General features: G+C 32.1%; 1 protein-coding gene across 6 annotated transcripts in view; it reads left to right on the top strand.

Annotated features, from left to right (window-relative positions):
* The window catches only part of Mbd5 (methyl-CpG binding domain protein 5), a 406311-nt gene that overhangs the window by 327261 nt on the left and 58891 nt on the right, over positions 1–20159 (top strand). For 5 of the 6 annotated variants that reach the window (XM_076866536.2, XM_076866534.2, XM_076866537.2 and 2 more), the window contains one exon: positions 12117–12290. The gene's annotated coding sequence lies outside the window, so the exon portion shown is untranslated. Of the gene's footprint in view, positions 1–5782; positions 5873–12116; positions 12291–20159 lie in introns of all 6 variants that reach the window. The other variant, XM_076866535.2, reaches the window with a different exon arrangement.

The following is a 20159-nucleotide window of genomic DNA, read 5'->3' as shown; positions in this document are numbered from 1 at the left end:
ATACAACAGTTACTAATATGGCATTATATAAAAATGTGGATGTGTAACTGATGTGATTCTGCAATCTGTATTTGGGGTAAAAATAGGAGTTCATAACCCACTTGAATCTAATGTATGAAATATGATATGTCAAGAGCTTTGTAATGTTTTGAACAACCAATTTTTAAAAAAAAGAAATTAGGGGCTGGGGATGTGGCTCAAGCGGCAGCGCGCTCGCCTGGCATGCGTGTGGCCCGGGTTCGATTCTCAGCACCACATACAAACACAAATGTTGTGCCTGCCAATAACTAAAAAATAAATATTAAAAAAAAAATTCTCTCTCTCTCTCTCTCTCTCTCTCTCTCTCTCTCTCTCTCTCTCACACACACACACACACACACACACTCTCTCTCTTTAAAAAAAAAAAAAAAGAAAGAAAGAAATTAAAGGTATTTCATGTAAAAAAAAACCAATTTCACCATTTATCAATACTAAAGTACTACAACCTTGTGTGGGATATTTAAATGTCACTCAAATGTTTTTACATTAAAAAAATGTTCTTCAAGTCATTTCACTGGACAGTGAGCAAATCTAAGAAATCCTACCATACATCTACAAAACTACCTATTCTGGATGTGTGTTCTGTTCCATAGTGTGAATATACTATGATTTGTTTAGTCTCTAGTAGGAATTTAGGTTGTTTCATATTTTTCACTCTAATGACCAATGCTGTAGAAAATATCATTTTCATAACTCTTCTTTGTGCACATATTTGATTGTTTTTCACATATATTAAAGAAGGGGAATTGTTTCAAAGGATATATATTTCTTAAATTAATGTAGATACTGATCTTATGATTAAAAGGCACTACTTCTTTATTGCTTTATTTTGCATTTGCTGATTACTACTAAGATGGAGGGGGCAACATTTCTTATGTTTATTGGCCTTTTTGCATTTCTTCTCCGTCTGTTCATGCAGAAGGGAGGACATTTATCTTTTCTTATTGACTTACAGGTGTTTTTTGGACATTCCAATTAATATTTACACTTTGACTTTTATCTGTGTTGCAGAAAATTTTTCCCAAACCATCAGTTGACTTTTAGGAGTTTATTTGTTTCTTTGTTATGGTTGTTTTGCTGAACAGAAATTTTAAGTTTTTATGTAGTAAAATTTACCAGTCTTTTTCATTATGGCATTTTCTTTTTATATTTGTTTTAGTAAACCTTCATAAATTCAACAAAGTTAAATGTATTCTTTTATGTTTTCTTTTTTTAATTAATTTTTATTGTAGGTTGTTCAAAACATTACATAGTTCTTGATATATCATATTTCACACTTTGATTCAAGTGGGATATGAACTCCCATTTTTACCCGTATACAGATTGCAGAATCACATCAGTTGCACAACCATTATATTTTAGATTTACTTTTACTTTTGCTTTTGCTTTTTTTATTTTTGCTTTTTACTTAAGTCATGAATCATCTGGAATTCATTTTTGTGAATTACATCACTTACAGAACTCTTTTTTTTTCCCAAATGGATATACAGTCACTCCTAATACATGTATTAAATTTATCATTCCTTTTCCACTCCACTGATATGTACCATCCTTAAAATGCCATGCTATGGTGAAGTAAATTTGTTTATCTATGGGTTATTTGTGACCATGCTCTTCTTTTATTTGATTTCCCTATTTCTGCACCAATACTTCAACTTTTACCATATTTTGCTATTGGATAGGGCAATTTTCCTTCCTACTTTTGTATATTAATATTGTATCCAGTGACCCTCTAATACCTTTCTAAGTGGTTCTAATTTTTAGTTCAGGTTTTCTGAGTAAGTAGTAGTATTGACTTTAAGATTAACAGTCTTTATTCTTACTAATTATACCTCATATAAGAGTTATTTGTCCTACAAAATATTCAAGATCAATCCAATTCCACATAAACATCTGTGGAGGTACCCATTTCTATCAACCTTTCCAGAAGATCTTACCTTTTCCTATGCATGTCCCAGCGAAATTGGGCCTTCTCCATCCTAGGTAAGTTTGAGTTATTTCTCCTAATTTCTATCATGTACCTACATCTTTTAAATATAAATGTAAACATAAATGTATATGTATACATACACACACACATATACCATCCTTTACCTTAAAACTTGATTTATTCTAACTCTTATATGAGACTGGGGAAGATATTCAAAAGTACAATAGCTCATTATGATATCAGCAATTTCTGACCTGATATGAATTATTTTTCTTTTCCCTTTATTTACATGAGCATTTAATTGCTTTCTCATGAATTTGGTTTTTTAATATTTTTATTTGTTGTTGATGGATCTTTATTTTATTTATTTATGTATGTATTTATTTGTATCCAGTGCTGAGAATCAAGCCCAATGCCTCACATATGCCACGCATTTGCTGAGCCAAAACCCAGCCTTTCATGAGTTTGTTTTTGTTTTTCCAACATTTGACGTCTATCGGTCAAATTATTTCTCCTGCCTCTTATGTGCCCAGTTTCTTTCCTTCCTCCCCTTATATTTATATACTCTACACCTTTTAACTTCATAGAGACCTTTATTACAGATAAAATTCCATTTTCTGTATCTTAAATAATACAGCTCCAATATCCAAATATTGGTTGGGTTTTTTTATGTTTAAAAAATTTATAATTTGAAATAATGCCAGCCTTACATAGAAGTTGCAATGATGCAAATTACTCTCTTCATGCAAAGAATAGCTTATCTGAGGATAAGAAAACTAACACAGATAAGAAACTGAGGATCAGAAAACTAACATGGTCTAAGTCACACATCATGGAGCAGAGGTCGGATTTTAATCCCTATAAGTGTAAATCCAGAATTTATGCTATTAACCAACATACTGATCTTAATTTTTCTCCTCTCCCTTGTTGCTTTTTTAAAATATATATCTATAATTCTTACAGATTTTTATAGTTCTCTGTATATTTCCAGTAGACCAAACATGTTAGTTATATAGTTCAGACCTTGTGCATCTTTATTAATTTCTTACATAGAAGATGTCTCATTTTTTAAGAACTGCTTGTTTACTTATACCAAATAGAGAAATGTCCATTGTGAATTTATAAATTTCCTATTTTAATTCTATCATCTTATGGCAATTATTTTTATAATACTATGAGGCTATGTATTTTCAGAGTTTTTATTTCTTGATAATAGATTTTTCATTCAATACTTAACTCTTATGAAAATGTTTTTTTAGAATGAAAATAAAACTCATACTCCAAACAGCTTCATCTTTTCAACATGAAATTTTAGACTTTCAGTCACAAACAAGTATTACTTTTATGGAAGCAAGGGGAAATCTCTTATCCAACACAATCTGAACTTTAGTTGTTCCAATAATTTTAAAGATTTATTAAAACAGAATTATAAAAACTACTTGCAACCAAACATTTTTATTTTAACTTATAATAGAAAAAAAATGTATGTTCAACCAGTAGTCTTTTTGATCAAGACCTTTCTCTTTATTACTGTATAGATTGTAGTAAAGTCCAAAATTGGTATAAATTATCTTTACATCAGTAACATCATATATTCTGTCAATCTCTCTCTCCCCACACACACATCTTCACTTTAGAAAGTAATGGAAACTCAAAGACATTAGCAATAAACAAAATGCAAAATTATTAAAGATTTTTAGGGCCTAGCCCCCAATCTACAGGATTCTCCTTTTTTCTCATTCAGTCTTAGATGTTAAAACTTTGTTTATAATTGTATAATTATACAATTATTTTATAATTGTATTTCATCAACTTACAAAATATTTTATTAAATTTCTAAATCAGACCAACAAATATTTTCAGCTCAGATAACTTTGGAAATAACACAGGTGATTTGGGGAATCATATAACTAGTAAGAGCAGAGATAAGCATTCCATCTGTTTTCAAAAGGATATGCAGTTTTGATGAATTCTGTGCTTTTTTTAATTGATTTTTTAAAAAAATAAATGACAGTAGAATGCATTACAATTTTTATTACATATATACAGCACAATTTTTCATCTCTGGTTGTATATAAAGTATGTTGACACCAATTCATGTCTTTATACATGTACTTTGGATAATGATGTCTATGAATTCCACCATCCTTGCTAACCCCCTACCCCCTTTCTTTCCCTCCCACCCCTCTGCCCTATCTAGAGTTCTTCTACTCCTCCCATGCTCCCCCTCCCTACCCCACTATGAGTCAGCTTCCTTATATCAGAGAAAACATTTAGCATTTGTTTTTTGTTTTTTTTTTTTTGGGGGGGGGGGGGATGGCTAACTTCACTTAGCATTCTCCGGTGCCATCCATTTACCTGCAAATGCCATGATTTTATTCTCTTTTATTGTTGAGTAAAATTCTATTGTGTATATATGCCACATTTTTTTATCCATTCATCCACTGAAGGGTATCTAGGTTGGCTCCACAGTTTAGCTATTGTGAATTGTGCTGCTATAAACATTGATGTTGCGGTGTCCCTTTAGTATGCTGCTTTTAAGTCCTTTGGGTATAGACCAAGGAGAGGGATAGCTGGGTCAAATGGTGGTTCCATTCCCAGATTTCCAAGGAATCTCCATATTGCTTTCCATATTGGCTGCAGCAATTTGCAGTCCCACCAGCACCGTAGAGTGTACCTTTTTCTCCACATCCTTGCCAACACTTATTGTTGTTTGTCTTCATAATAGCTGCCATTCTGACAAGAGTGTGATGATATCTTTTAGAGTAGTTTTGATTTGCATTTCTCTAATTGCTAGAGATGATGAACTTTTTTATGTATTTGTTGATTTATTGAATATCCTCATATCCTCTTCTGAGAAGTTTCTGTTCATGTCCTTGGCCCCATTTGTTGATTGGGTTATTTGTTTTTTTGGTACTACATTTTTGAGTTTTTTATATACCCTAGAGATTAGTGCTCTATCTGATGTGTGAGGGATAAAATCTTGATCCCAGGATGTAGGCTCTCTGTTCACCTTACAGATTGTTTCTTTTGCTGAGAAGAAACTTTTAGTTTGAATCCATCCCATTTATTGATTCTTAATTTTAATTATTGCTCTATAGGAGTCTTATTAAGGAAGTTGGGGCCTAGTCCCACATGATGAAGATCAGGGCCTACTTTTTTTTCTATTAGACACAGTCTCTGGTTTATTTCCTAGGTCCTTGATCCACTTTGAGTTGAATTTTGTGCATGGTGAGAAATAGGGGTTTAATTTCATTTTGTTGCATATGGATTTCCAGTTTTCCCAGCATCATTTGTTGAAGAGGCTACCTTTTCTCCAATGCAAGTTTTTGGCACCTTTGTCTAATATAAGATAATTGTAATTTTGTGGGTTAGTCTCTGTATCCTCTATTCTGTAACATTGGTCTACCAGTCTGGTTTGGTGCTAATACCATGCTGTTTTTGTTACTATTGCTCTGTAGTATAGTTTAAGATCTGGTATAGTGATGCCACCTGCCTCACTCTTCTTGCTAAGGATTGCTTTAGCTATTCTGGGCCTCTTATTTTTCCAGATGAATTTCATGATTGCTTTTTCTATTTCTATGAGGAATGCCATTGGGATTTTGATCGGAATTGCATCAAATCTATATAGTACTTTTGGTAGTATGGTCATATTGATAATACAAATTCTGCCTATCAAAGAGCAAGGTAGATCTTTCCATCTTCTAAGGTCTTCTTTGATTTCTTTCCTTAGGATTCTGTAGTTTTCATTGTATATATCTTTCATCTCTTTTGTTAAGTTGATTCCCAAGTATCTTATTTTTTTTTTTTTAGATTATTTTAAATGGGATAGTTTTCTTCATTTCCTTCTCAGAGGATATGTCACTGATATACAGAAGAATTCTGTGATTTGTTTAAGTGAAGGTAAGGTAAGAGAGTTCAAATGAGAATATATTCTTCAAGCAAATAAAGGCAAAATTGCTGAAGTTATTTATATCTGACAGATGTCATTATCAGAGAATAACTGCAGAGGAATGAAATTACTTTTTATGAATTAAATTACCTACAGACCATCAATGTTTATTTTAGAGGTTTCAAGAATCTTTAATACTAGCTGTTTTTAGTTTATGTGATAGGGATTTTTCCTGTAATAGAAATATCAGCATGTTTTTTTAAAGTCATAGTTCTTGTTACTCCCTAATTCAAGTTTTCTACTTCTGTTGGATCCTATTCTTCTGTCTTTCTGTCTAATCTCTCTAAATGTGGACTGAAAAAACTGAAAATAATTTTTATAATCTTTCTGGTTTTTAAAACTTATGTAGAAATAATAGAATTAGAAGGAATTAAAAATGCACACTCAAATAATTAATCCAATTGTAACATTAGAGATCACACAAAATGAAATAAAATCATACAAAAATAAAGTGTGCTGCTAGTTTATGTTTATGGATTTCTGACTAAAGTTTCCCTACAAATTTTTATGTAAATGTTTGAACTTACAAGAATTTGTTTGTATTTTAAATTTTATAGTTGGCCTTTTTATTAGCGTGGGTTCAATATTATATATCCAAATCAAACTAAGCAAGCAAGAACACTGCTCCTGCCTCTTTGCCAGAATGATGAAGTACAAACAAGATACGTGGGCATCTTCCTACCGCATGTCCTTACCACTTCTCAACAATTTTGCAGTGGCTCCAGGTGCAGTGGTACACTCCTGTAATTCAGTATCTTGGAATGCTGAAGCCGGAGGATCATAAGTTCAGTCTAGACATTCTAGACAACTTAGCTAGACTGTGTTCCAAAACAAAATATTAAAAGGTATGGGACTGTAGTTCAGTGGTAAAGCACCCCTGGGTTCAATTTCTCATTTCCAAAAAATACATGTTTTTTGAACTGACAATTAATGTAATAATATTTTATATTAAAGAAAGTTTTTTTGCTTAATTTAATTTTAGGTAGTTCTTGCCCATTTTTTAGTATTCATGAACACAAACATGAATAATGATTATATATAGGAATTTTTGGAAACAAGATTTTTTTTAAAAAAAGAGAAAATTTTTTTAATATTTATTTTTTTTTTTTTAGTTTTCGGCAGACGAAACATCTTTGTTTGTATGTGGTGCTGAGGATCAAACCTGGGCCGCACGCATGCCAGGCAAGCGCGCTACTGCTTGAGCCACATCCCCAGCCCCTGAAAACATGATTTTTTTTAATTCTTCCTCTAAGCTTTTGGGCAATTTTAATTGTAGAATCTTTTAATATTGCCAAATTAGCTATTTTTTTTTAAATTGTTGCCATTTGTAGTAGCTTATCTGTGGTAATTAGAATGAGTCAATACTATAAAACCAAAACAAAATATAGAAACTGGTTTATTAATAAAGACAATTTAAAATTGCACTTTTCACCAGTATTCTTAATTTAATATTTTTATCAATCAAAACAGCCCATTCTTATTAATGGATTTTATGAATAATAACATAATTTGATCTTATAAAATGAACAAATATCTATTTGGTTATGTAATTGATGCTCTATTTAGATTTCATTTAACAGTAGAGGCTACTGATAAAGTGATCTGGCCCAATCTATTAATTTTACAAATTAAAAATTTTACCAGGGGCTGGAGTTGTAGCTCAGTGGTAGAGTGCTTGCCTAGCACATGTGAAGCACTGGGTTCAATCCTCAGCACTACATAAAAATAAATAAATAAAATAAAGGTATTGCATCCATCTACAACTAAAAATATATTTTTTAAAAAAAGAATGTAACCATTTGACCCAAAGGACTTAAAATCAGCATACTACAGTGATACAGCCACATCAATGTCTATAGCAACTCAATTCACAGTAGCTTAACTATGGAACCTAGATGCTGTTCAACAGACGAATGGATAAAGAAAATGTGATATATATACACAATGGAATATTACTCAGCCTTAAACAAAAATGAAATCATGGCATTTGCAGGTACATGGATGGCGTTGGAGAATATCTTGCTAAGCAAAATAAGCCAATCCCAAAAAAACCAAAGGCCAAATGTTTTCTCTGATATGTGGATAGTGATCCATATTGGGGATGGAGCAGCTGGCTAAGAATGGAGGCACTTTGGATTGGGCTATACGGAGGGGAGATGGTGGGGATGAGAAGGATGGTGGAATGAGACAGACATTATTACCCTATGTACATGTATGATTGCATAAACAGTGTGACTGCGTATTGGATATATATTTGGAAAAGAAATAAGAAGTTGTGCTCCATTTTTGTAGAATTGAAATGCATTATGCTGTCACATATAACTAATTAGAACAAAAAAAAACTTTAGAAATAAATTTTAAAAAAAATAATTTACAACTCAGTTTAAGTGTCTTGCTTAAAGTTATGTAACTAGAAAAACCCACAGATAAAATCTTTCTAACCCTGAGTTCACTGTTGTTTCTGTTTTGTTACATTATCTAGGTTCCTGTGATACATCTAGTTTTTGCCATGACATTTAGCATTTAATGACATGATTTGAATACAGGCATTTATTTATTTATTCAAAAAGTCATTTTGTGGGTACCAGGCACTCTTCTAGGCACAGGAGACATACTCTGAATCTGGAAATTGTGCTGAAAATAAAATAAGAAAAATAGTTTCTAGTCAAATCTCCACTCAATGTTGGGTAGATATATATTTGGAATTATCTACCTTGTGTGTGTTTGTATACCACTTGCTATTTTTTGACATATCATTAATAATAACTTTTCTATCTGTGGTTATATTTTAGAGAAGTAAAAAATGTTCTTTAGTATTTTGAAAGACAAGAAAAATGAATTCAACAGAAGGCATGTTATTTGTATGCCATATACCTAATAATATGTTTAGTAACCAAAAACACAAATGAAACAAGGAATGTGTATACATTAAAATGGAGTGTGGCAAGTATAAGCAGTGCTGTAGGCTGAAAGATGAATGTATGAGTAACTCAGCAGAACAAAAAGTTCATTATCCAAAGTACATATATGAAGACACAAATTGGTGTCAATATACTTTACATACAACCAGAGATATGAAAAATTGTGCTGTATATGTTCGGTAAGATTTGTAGTGAATTCCACTGTCAGTCATTTATTTTTTTAAAAAAAATCAATTAAAAAATGAAATTAAATTAAGTTTAAAAAAAAAAAGTTTCTCTGAGAAAGTGAAAAAAATCTATGTATGCCCAGGGAATAATACATGCATAAGCATAGCCTTGTGAGCAACAGAGACATTTCCAAGAAAGTTTAAAGGTTTAGTGCAGCAGAATGCTATGTGTTCTTGGGAGGAGTGATGTGTGAGAATTTCTAGGCATAGCAGCTAGTTAAAGAATCGGAGTAATTAAAGTGAGAACTTCTTATTTTATGCCTTAGGTAATCGTTATGCTTCTACCTTATTTCTATTCCTTAGTGCAAGTTCTTTTAGACAAGCACTTCATTTTGTATTTTTCTATATTATGGTGACTAGCTGAGTCAGACTTAGTATATACTTACTGATTAGCTGTGCTCTTTATCCACTCAACAAATGTATTTGACTCCAACATACATGAGATTCTATGTGCCATGGGAAGAAAAAACTTGTGATTCAAAACCAGCCTTTCAAAGAGCTATTGAACTCAGGTCAAGAAATACAAGGAGTTTTTGTTGTTGTTATTGTTTGTTGTTTGTTTGTTTGTTGTTGTTGTTGTTATATTGACTACTGTATCCATACTACATAGTAATAAATACTAAGGAGAAAAAAATGTAAGAGTAATATAAATTATCAGGCCTAGAAAGAGAAAGTAGTTACTTTATTTTGTCTTCCCTTAATTTCCTCAACACTAGAACAGAAAAAATAAAAGTTTCCTATCATATATTGTTGTAGTAAAGATTAAATAAGTTTACATATGTATGTATAGAGTGCTCAGTGCAGTTCCTAGGAGATGATAACTTGACTATCATCTACATATTTGGCTAAAATACCTTCAGCACCACAGTCTTCTTTTCATCATTTACAGACTTCTGTTAAATCATGTACTTTCCAGTAGTTTAAACTACTTCATCTAATATTCCCTTTACCCATGTATTGCTCCTTTTGGCTTTTGTCTCCAATATATACTCAAATCTGATATTCCTTTCTCACCAAAATTAACCAATCATTCTTTGATATTACTTTTTCTCAATGACAATATTTGCTTCTGTAGATATTAGGACATCATTTTTTATTTTAGGTATACAGCAGACATCCACATCTTCCTATGGAAAATATTCATTAATTAATGCCTCACCACTTATCACATCTCAAGGTTAAAAAGTCTAAAAAATGAGATCTTTATGTTTGCTTACCAACTAAAAATGAGTACGATATTGGAAGTGTTGTTAACAGACAGAAATGTAAAATCCGTAATATTAGTCTTTTAGAAGAGAGATTGTTTGCATAGATTAGGTGAAGTTTCAGGTCTCCTACTAACCTTTCTTTGTCTATTTAACCTCTGTGAATCCCTAGATATAGTCTTTCCTTACTGCTGCCCCCATCCATGAAAACCAGATTAACTGTGTTCATTTAGTATTCCATGCTTAACCTGTACCATAGCTGGGATCATTTGATATTACCTGACTACTACACTCCCCACTCTGTCAGGCAGTTGTCTGCATGAGACGGGGACCGTGTTGGCTTCATGTTTGAGTTCCCCATGTTTATCTTAGTGCTTCACATATAGATAAATATGTAATACATTAAATATAATTCCAGAATACCTTTTACTTCACAGGTCAGTGACTGGGGTTTTGGGGGAGGGTTTTTTTGTGTTTTTTTTTTTTGGGGGGGGGTTGGGTTTGGGTTTTTTTTTTTAATTTTTGTTGTTTGTTTTGTTGTTGTTTTGTTTGGTGTGTGTGTGTGTGTGCGTGTGTGTGTGTGTGTGTGTGTGCTGGGGATTGAACCCAGGGCCTTGTGCATGTGAGGCAAGAACTCTACCAACTGAGCTATATCCCCAACCTCCCAGCCCCAACCTAGAAACATGGTCATTTAGCCTTGGCTGCACGACCCTTAATTTGCTTCTTTGCCTCTCCTGACTGCTTTCTAAGGAACAGCACTGTCTAATCATATTCCCACATCCCATTCTACACATTACCTTGACCTGAGTGATAATGTTATCAGAGGAAGGTGGCCTTAAAGCAAACAAACACACTAAAAACTAAAACAAACAAACAAACCAAATAAAAAAAAAGGTAGTCTTGCCCTCAGGGAAAATCTCAAAGGTGGTAGGCACTGTGTGGAGTAACTGTGGTACAGGTTTTGATCCTAAACTCTTCCAAGTTAAAAACTTGATTTTGCTATTTACTCTCAAGAGTAGTGGGCCTCTGGGATGTAACAAAGACCATCTATATTTACAAAAGCTTTTTTAAAAATTAATTTCTATACCAGGTGACCTATTTATATATGTATGTTTGTTTTTAGTGACTAATACTTGTACCTGCTATCCAGGTTGTTAACTAAATTATATCACAGTGCCTATGAAATCTATCACATAATTAGAAGATTGTTCAGTAGCTATGGAAACAGAAAAATAAGTTAAATGATTATAAGGATTATTTTACCCAGGCTGCAGAAGACTTGTCGAACAGTATAGTGTATCAATGTTTCCCTGAAGGCTAGAAGAAAATAAAGCAAGCAGTTATGAGGTCTCAAGTACACCTTTGAAAGACCTTATGAAAAATGTTCTTAATTGCTAAAAGAAAACAATGTTGTAAATTCTGGGAGTGGTGAGTAGGAGAGGTAATCAGGGGCATTTTATATATCTTATTAAGAGTAAATTATATAGTTTGGTTCCAAAATTCTTTGATCTCAAGATCAGTTCCTAAGATAATGGTAATGTGATATTGTCAACAATGGTGCTAAGAAAGAAAGGTAGAGGACTAAAGTGAAATGGAAGGTCTCATATTATTTACAGTTTTGGGGCAAACTCACTTTTACTAGGAAAGTTGTCTGGATGCTTATGGTTTTAGCTGGCTTCCTGGTGTTTTTATATGTACTAATAATGCATGATAATCTACCAAGTATTCATTTACAAAAGAAACTGAGATGTAGGCTAAATGATCAGTAAAAATGAGTTGTACCTCTTGTCGAGAGCTGCAGTGAGTCCTTCAACCCTTATCTCAAGGTCCTTTCTATTCCAGAGGTTGAAAACCCAAATGCCTACAGAGGCCAGACTGGTGGGAATGAAGCAGGAAGCCACTGCACTGAACTGGAGAGCCAAGTCCTTTCTGGAGGAGCAGCCACTGCTCCGTTCCAGATAATTGTTGCAAGGCAGGAATGTTGACCTAGTGTTACCACATTGTCCAGTTTCTCAGGTAAAGCAGGAAATGCAAATTTTCATGTGAATCTTTTGATATAACTATTGTCAATTAATTATATTATTTATGAACCATGTAAAAGGAAAGCACTTCTTTATGTGGAATTTAGCCCAGCATTCTTTTTATAACTGATCTTATATTTTGCTTAATTATTTGTTAAATTAGAAATTTTATTTTTAATGGTTTTGCTTTTTTTAATATATCATCTCTAAAATATTCTATGCTTCATTTTGTCAGAGTGAAATTCCCTAGCTCTTGTATCTGTATTTATCAGTTTTCTTTCGCTGCTACATTTTTCCTGCCATTCTCAACATTCCAGCAAGCTGTCAGTTACATGATAAATGAAGTCCCTATGCAGCACTACATATGATGCTGTTAAACATCTGTGGGTATTACTGCCTACTCGTTTTGTTCCTGATGTGTGAGCTACAAATACACAATAAAAAATCATTTATTTCATGGAGCTTGTGAGCTCTGTGGGCCTCCCCCCTTTCTAAAAGCCACACAGAAATGGTCTTCCTCATCTTGTTTCTTGAGAGAACTTATCAGACATTTTATTTAGACTATAGTTATCTTTTACATTTAGTTGTTTTGGGGACATTGATTGGACTTGAGTATTCTTAGATACTTATATATATTCAGAGACAATGTTTTTGGATGAATTTCTTCAGTGGCTGAGTAATGTCATTTTCACTTTAAGAATAACCTAGTTGGGCATGATGGCATATGCCTGTAATCCTGGCTATTCAGAAGGATGATGCAGAATGATCCCAAGTTCAAGGTCAGCCTTGGCATTAGCAAGTATCTGTCTCAAAATAAAAAGGGTGTATAAAGTGCCTCGGCTCAATCCTCCCATACAGAGAGAGAGAGAATATATAACCTGATTTTCACTCAAAATGGATTCAAGGCTTGAAACTATGAAATACTAGAAGAAAACATAAGGGAGATGCTTTATAAATTGACCAGGGCAAGGTTGTTTTTTTTGTTTGTTTGTTTGTTTTTAAGATCTTAAAAGCACAGTCAGCAAAAGCAAAAAAGAACAATGCTCTGAGTTAATCTAAGAAGCTTCTACATAGCAAAGTAAACAACAGAGTGAAAAGACACCTACAGAAAAGAAGAAAATATTTTTAAACTATACATTTGACAAGGGGTTAATATGAAAAATGTATATAGACTTGACTCAATGGGAGAAAAAAGAAAAACAAATAACCCAAAAGGTCTGGAAAGACATACAAATGGACAACAAATATGTGAAAAGATATTAAACATCACTCTTCATCAGGAAAATGTAAATTAAAATAACAGAGACATCATCTCACTCCAGTTAAGGGTGTCGATTACCCAACAAAAAAAAAGTCACAAGTGCTGGTGCAGTCATGGAGAAGAGAAACTCACATACTGTTGCTAAAGTTAATACAACCATTTTGGAAACCAAGTATGGAGGTTCCTCAGAAAACTAGAAATAGAAACTTCCATAAGAACCAGTAGTGCTACTACTGGTAATGTATCCAAAGGAAATAAAATTAGTATGTTGAAGAGGCCTCTGCACTTCCGGATTTATTGCAGCACTATTCACAATAGCTAAGACATGGAATCAAAGTAAGTATCAACAGATGAATAAATAAGATAGATACATAGGTAGATAGATAGAGGAAAGATATAATGGAATACTATTTGGGCATTAAAAAGAATGAAATCCTGTCATTTACAACAACATGAATGAACATGCAGAGTATTATGTTAAGTGAAATGAGTTAGGCACAGAAAGACAATTAATGCATGATCTCACTCTTTTGTGGAATCTAAAAAAGTTGATTGATCTCATAAAAGTAAAAAGTGTAATGGTACTTACCAAAGACTGGGTGGCTAATGCTACAAGGAGCAGACATTGGCTTAGTATATGTAATTACAGTTACATAGGAGGAATAAATTTCAAGAGATCTTTTGTACAGAAAAGTGACGATAGTTAATGATTATATCTTGTATTTTTAACAATGTAAAGAGAGTAGATATTATATGCTCTCACCATTAAAATTATAGCTACATGAGGTGATACATTTGTTAATTAGCTAAATCTAATAATTCTGCAATTTATATGTACTTCAGAATATCATGTGGCACAAGATAAAAACATACAATGGTATACACAAGTTTTAAAATAAATAAAAATTTTGAAAGAGTTGCCTGAGTCTAGGAATAGGCTTAGTGTAAAGTACTTGCCTAGTGTTCATGAAAAACCCTGTGTTCTGTCTCCAACCTCACACACACAGAAAAGAGTAACCTTATTTTCAAGGTTATTGGGGGGCTCATTAACTCTGTTTGGTACTGTTTGCTCCAAGTAGGAACTTAATCCACTCTCAGATTAATTGAAAAATGCTAAATATTTCTATAGTAAAATAATATACATATCGGTTATTTTGGAATATTACAAATATAAGCATAATTTGTTGTTATTCTCACAGCACAGTTTTAGGAAAAATCGATATTGATGTACATCAGTTTTCAACAATGATTTGACCTGTGTATTTTAAGTTGCATCTTAAGTAACTAAAATACTACTAATGCAATAATAAATGGTGAAAATTACCATTTAAACCTGCTGAGTTTACTCTTAAATAGATTATGTAAATGCAGACAAGTTTTTTTAATCAATATTCTCCATGAGAAACCTAATATTATAGAAAAGCAAATAAATAACATTCTATGCTGAAAACTAATATGCAGAGATATATCATAATAATTTTTTCCTTCTGAATTATAGTAAGTTTGTCAATTATTTTATAAATATTCTAAGGCAACAGAATATTCTTTAAAATTACTCTCTAAATTTTTTTAATCATATGTATTTGAGAGCTGATGACTGCTCACCTTTTTATTTTTAAGAGAGAAAGTTTTCTACATATGCATTCATAACCTCCCTTTCCACATCTTTTCATATTTCAAAGGTAGAAAGGGAAGATTTAACTTGAAGCTCTCTGTCTCCATCACTTTTTCTTTGTAGTTATGAAGGATGCCAAGGGCAAAGAAAAGTTCAGTTATAAGGAGTAATTCATGAGGAGGAAAGAAGTGGGTATTTTAAGAGAATTACAAAGGGACCCTAAGTGGGACTTGGAAACTCAAATATATTTGAGTTTGGAGAAATTAAGGAAGACCTGTGAGTGACATTTAAACTAAAATAAATAGGAACTAGTTTAATGAAAAACAAGAAGATAGGAATAGAAGATGGTATTCTAAGCTGACAAATAGGAGTGAGCCTGGAGACATTTTAGAACCAAAGTGACAGCCTTAATTTTTCTTTGTAGTATTTAAGTTGTTCAGGTTAATGCAATGTCCTCTCTGATTCTCCGTATATTCTCTTCACTTGATTAAACATTATTCTCTTTTTTTTTTTTAGTTGTAGATGGACACAATACCTTTATTTTATTTATTTATTTTTATGTGGTGCTGAGGATCAAACCCAAAAATACTATAAAATAATTGTGGAATATTATTGTGGAACCTTAGAATATTTATAAAATAATTGATGAGCTTACTAATTCAGAAGGAAGAAATTATTTATGATAAATCTCTGTGTATTAGTCCTCAGCATAAGTATGTTATTTATTTGCTTTTGTATAATACTACTATGATTTTCTCATGGAGAATATCAATAAAAAATACTTGTCTGCATTTACATAATCTATTTAAGAGTAAACGAAGCAAGTTGAAAGGGTAATTTTTACCATTTATTCTTGCATTAGTAGTAGGCTAGTGCTCTACCACTGAGCTACGACCCCAGCCACACAAACATTCTTATTTCTAATAAAAGTTTTCCTTAATGCTCTTAAGGATTAAGAAAACAATCAGCTAATCTACAGATAACAACACTTAAATTTATGGAAATAACATTTTTCCTGATTGCAGACCTAATGCTTATTTACTGTAGAAAATTTTGCAAGTACAGAAAAGCAACAAAGAAAATATGTTTTTTCTAAAGAACTTAACAGTAGTAACTGGGCAAATAATGCTATTCTATTCCAATATTTACATATGGAGTAACATTTTGTAATTTAAGTTTTATCATTGTATATATGGCTTTGTAGTATGTTTTTTCCACCTAAAAATATCATGGTCCTTTCCCAGTGCTGCAAAATTTTCTATAACATGATTTTAATAGCTTATTCATAATAATTTGGATATTTACTATGTCTTAGGTACATATAATTAATTTATTTTTTCACAGAACAATCATATAACATTATATTCTCTTTTGCCCAAGATCACAAGCTCATAAAGGGTAGTGCCAGTGTTCACATACAGACTGTCTGAATCTGGAGCTTATACTCTTAACCAGTAATGCTACCAGCCTTTCAATACTATAATTAAAGTCTATTTTAGACTTTCATATTATTTCCAGTTTGGGTTTTGGCTATATGAAATAATACTTAACAATTCTGTGAGTTGGCAATTTAGTCTGGACTCATTTGGGCCAGCTCATCCTTATTCCACATGATAGTACCTAGGCTCATTTTCATGTCTTGGACCCCATTGCCCTGGATGGGCAGCTAGACTTCTGTCTATACAAGTAGTCTTTCATTCTCAAGTAAGCTAGTTTGGGTTGTTTACATGACAATGGCCTTCCAAGAAACCATTTTTGTGGAAGATGCAAAACACTCCTCCTTTTAAGTAAACTTCCTCCCTAGAGGGAGGAATGTAGGCCAAGGTGCTTCTTTTTTTTTTTATGATTTGCCTTTATTTATTTATTTTTATTATTGGTTGTTCAAAACATTACAGAGCTCTTGACATATCATATTTCATACATTAGATTCAAGTGGGTGGGCGCTTCCAAGGTGCTTCTTAACCTTGACTCTGAGGATTGGCCTAACTCTTGGGACCCTGTTCCTATACTTCAAAGTTTGTGAAAAATGTAGCTTTCCAACTTGAATTCAATCTCTTATTCACTGATTGTGAACTTTTATACCCTTCTATACTAAAAGTACAAGAACATCTGAAACTGAAATACTTTAGTTATTAGGGCAGGAAAGATATGCTTATTGGTTGCCCAGTGATAAGAGCCAAATGGAAATAATAATCAGAATAAAAATGGGGTTAATTTATTGCAAGATTTAAAAAGAATGAAAGAAGATATACTGTAAAGATAAATATACTCATATATTAAAATGCATAGCTTGAAAAACTAAATGAAGGGTTAAATAGATGAGGAAAGTTGGGGACTGGCTAGGTAATCCAATCACACATGTTGTATGTATACATTGTTTGAGATTTAAGTACAGAGTCAGAGGCAGGATTTGAGGGGTTTTTTTTGTTTTGTTGATATATCGGGAATTGAACCCAGGTCCATGCTCATGGTAGGCAAGTGCTCTTCCATTTAAGCTACATCTTCAGCCTTTTTTTTTTTTTTTTTTCAATTTGAGACAGGGTCTTGCTGCATTGACCAGACCATTCTCAAATTTGTAATCCTCCTTCCTAGACCTCCTGAATAGCTGGGTTGCAAGCATACACCACCACACCCAGTTCAGAGACAAACTGGGACTCAGTTTCAACTAGAGAACATGAGATGTTCACTCTTGGCAATGTAGGATTCTAAGTGGACTTATTTATTTTTAAATATTTCATGAGCTAAGTTTATAATCATGTTATAAAAAGTATGAATGATAATTTAGGCATATCAAATAATATCATGTTTTACTTAATTTACAGTCTCGTGATAAATTAATAATTCATTACATGTTAATTCTATACCACTGTGTATTCAAGTACACAAGACCAGTAAGCATAAGATCAATGTGTAATGACATTATAAACATTTTAATAGAATTTATTCATAATAATCACCACTCTAAAACCAATTCATTACTTTTACCATTAATTAAATTTGACTTGAAAATGTATGATGTTTGATGTTACTTAGAAGAATAGCTATTTACTTGTTTTTGTGATGTCAGATTCTCTGATACCCAGTCTTTGTGATATTTTGGGTATGATTTTTTGAAAGTACACACTTAACACTGTATAAAGTAATGAGTTTATTCTTAAGTTAACAAGATTGTCAGTAAAACAGAAAAAGTTCATTGCATTAATTAGCATCTTATTGAAATATAATTTTAATTTTATGTTGTTACATTTATTTACTTTACCATTTTTATTCAATTTAAATGTGTTCATAAATCACTCAATAAATAAAACTAATAGCTTACAAATAAATTTTAAAGTTAACATATTAATTTGATTTTTTTTTTTTTTTTTACTTTTACAGTACTTAGTATCAAACCCAGGGCTTTGTGCATACTAGGCAAGTACTCTACTACTGATATACATCCCCAGTGCAGCATATTACTTTTCTTAAAAGGCCTATCATATTCATGCACAGAAATTATCAATCAAAAATTATGAGATCATTAGGGGAAAATCTAGAGCTTTTTTATATTTTATCAACATGTATACTCATTAGCTTATTTTAAAAACTTCTCATGTATTGATAAAATTTTGTAAGTTTATATGGCAAAGTTCAGAACGTAAAATTACATTGATCAATTATAATATACACAATCTTGGGCTGGGGTTGTGGCTCAGTGGTAGAGCCCTTGCAGTTCGATCTTCAGCACCACATGAAAATAAATAAATAAAATCAAGGAATTGTGTCCAACTAAAAAATAAATATTAAAAAAAAGAATATACACAATCTTCAGGAACTAGCCAACACACCTACTCTGTGCCAGGAATTATATCAAGAACTAGGAACATAAGGACTTGGAGAGACAAGGTCCCTGCTGCTCTGAATGTGTTTATATTCCTAAAGGGAAAGATAGTTAATAAGCAGTAATAATCAGAAAATAAGAGGTATCAGTGAATTAACAAAGTCTAAGAGAGTGGCTGGGGTTTGCAATTTTCTTGTGGAGATGACATCTAATTTGAATTCTGGATGATCAGAAGAAGCCAATACAAAAAAAGAAAATCAAGTCACTCAAATTCAATTCACTGATAGCCAATTTTAAGAGACTTAATTTGCATATTGAAAGGAAAGAGGAAAATGAAAACATTAGTGGAATTGTGTGTTCTCAGAACACACACAAACACATAACATACTTTTTGAATATTATTGTTATTGCTACAAAATTGTTCGTCAAATACATATAAATTAAGTCATAATATATGATCTCTCTTGGATCCTGAGTGTTAGTGAAATGGAGGGTAGCTTTTATATTACAGTATCTTTTCTTTTTTAACATGTTTTTTTGGGGGCTTTAATGAAGCCACATTAAATAGGTCTTTAGGGAAGGAGAGGGAAACATGTGGAATTTGTAAGGTTTTTTTAAAAGCATAGTAATATTAATATGTTAAATTCAGAAAACAGGAGATACTGCAGTTTTTACAATGCAAACTATAGGAACAAAGACTGACTAATTTTGGACAATGGGTCTCTGTAGAACATAAAATTCCAAAGTCTTGGAAGCAAGTAGAACATACTTTCATATTTAACCAAAGAAATTATACATGGGTTTCAAAAGTTTAAGACACATGGCCTGAAGTGCTTTCCTAAAAAGTATCATCCTAATACTTAAAGAAATGAATCGAGAGCCCTAAAATTACACAATTCTATTTTAGCAAATAATTCTGAGTGAATTATCAAGGTGGGCATAGATTTACATGCAGGAATATTTCTCTTAGATTTATTTGTAATTATGAAAGTTTGGGAGAAATGCTATCTCCACAAAAGGAACATAAATAAACAAAATTTTAAATAAATAGCCAAAATTTTCCATCCAGTACTTAATGTTCATGTTTTAGAAAAATACTTAAAGCTTTACTTAATAGGAATTATATAGTAAAATTTCTAAGAAGAAAAAAATACAAAATGGGATGATT

This window comes from Callospermophilus lateralis, chromosome 9 (assembly GCF_048772815.1).
Source record: "Callospermophilus lateralis isolate mCalLat2 chromosome 9, mCalLat2.hap1, whole genome shotgun sequence".
Taxonomy (NCBI): domain Eukaryota; kingdom Metazoa; phylum Chordata; class Mammalia; order Rodentia; family Sciuridae; genus Callospermophilus; species Callospermophilus lateralis.
This window is presented reverse-complemented; position numbering and strand designations above follow the sequence as displayed.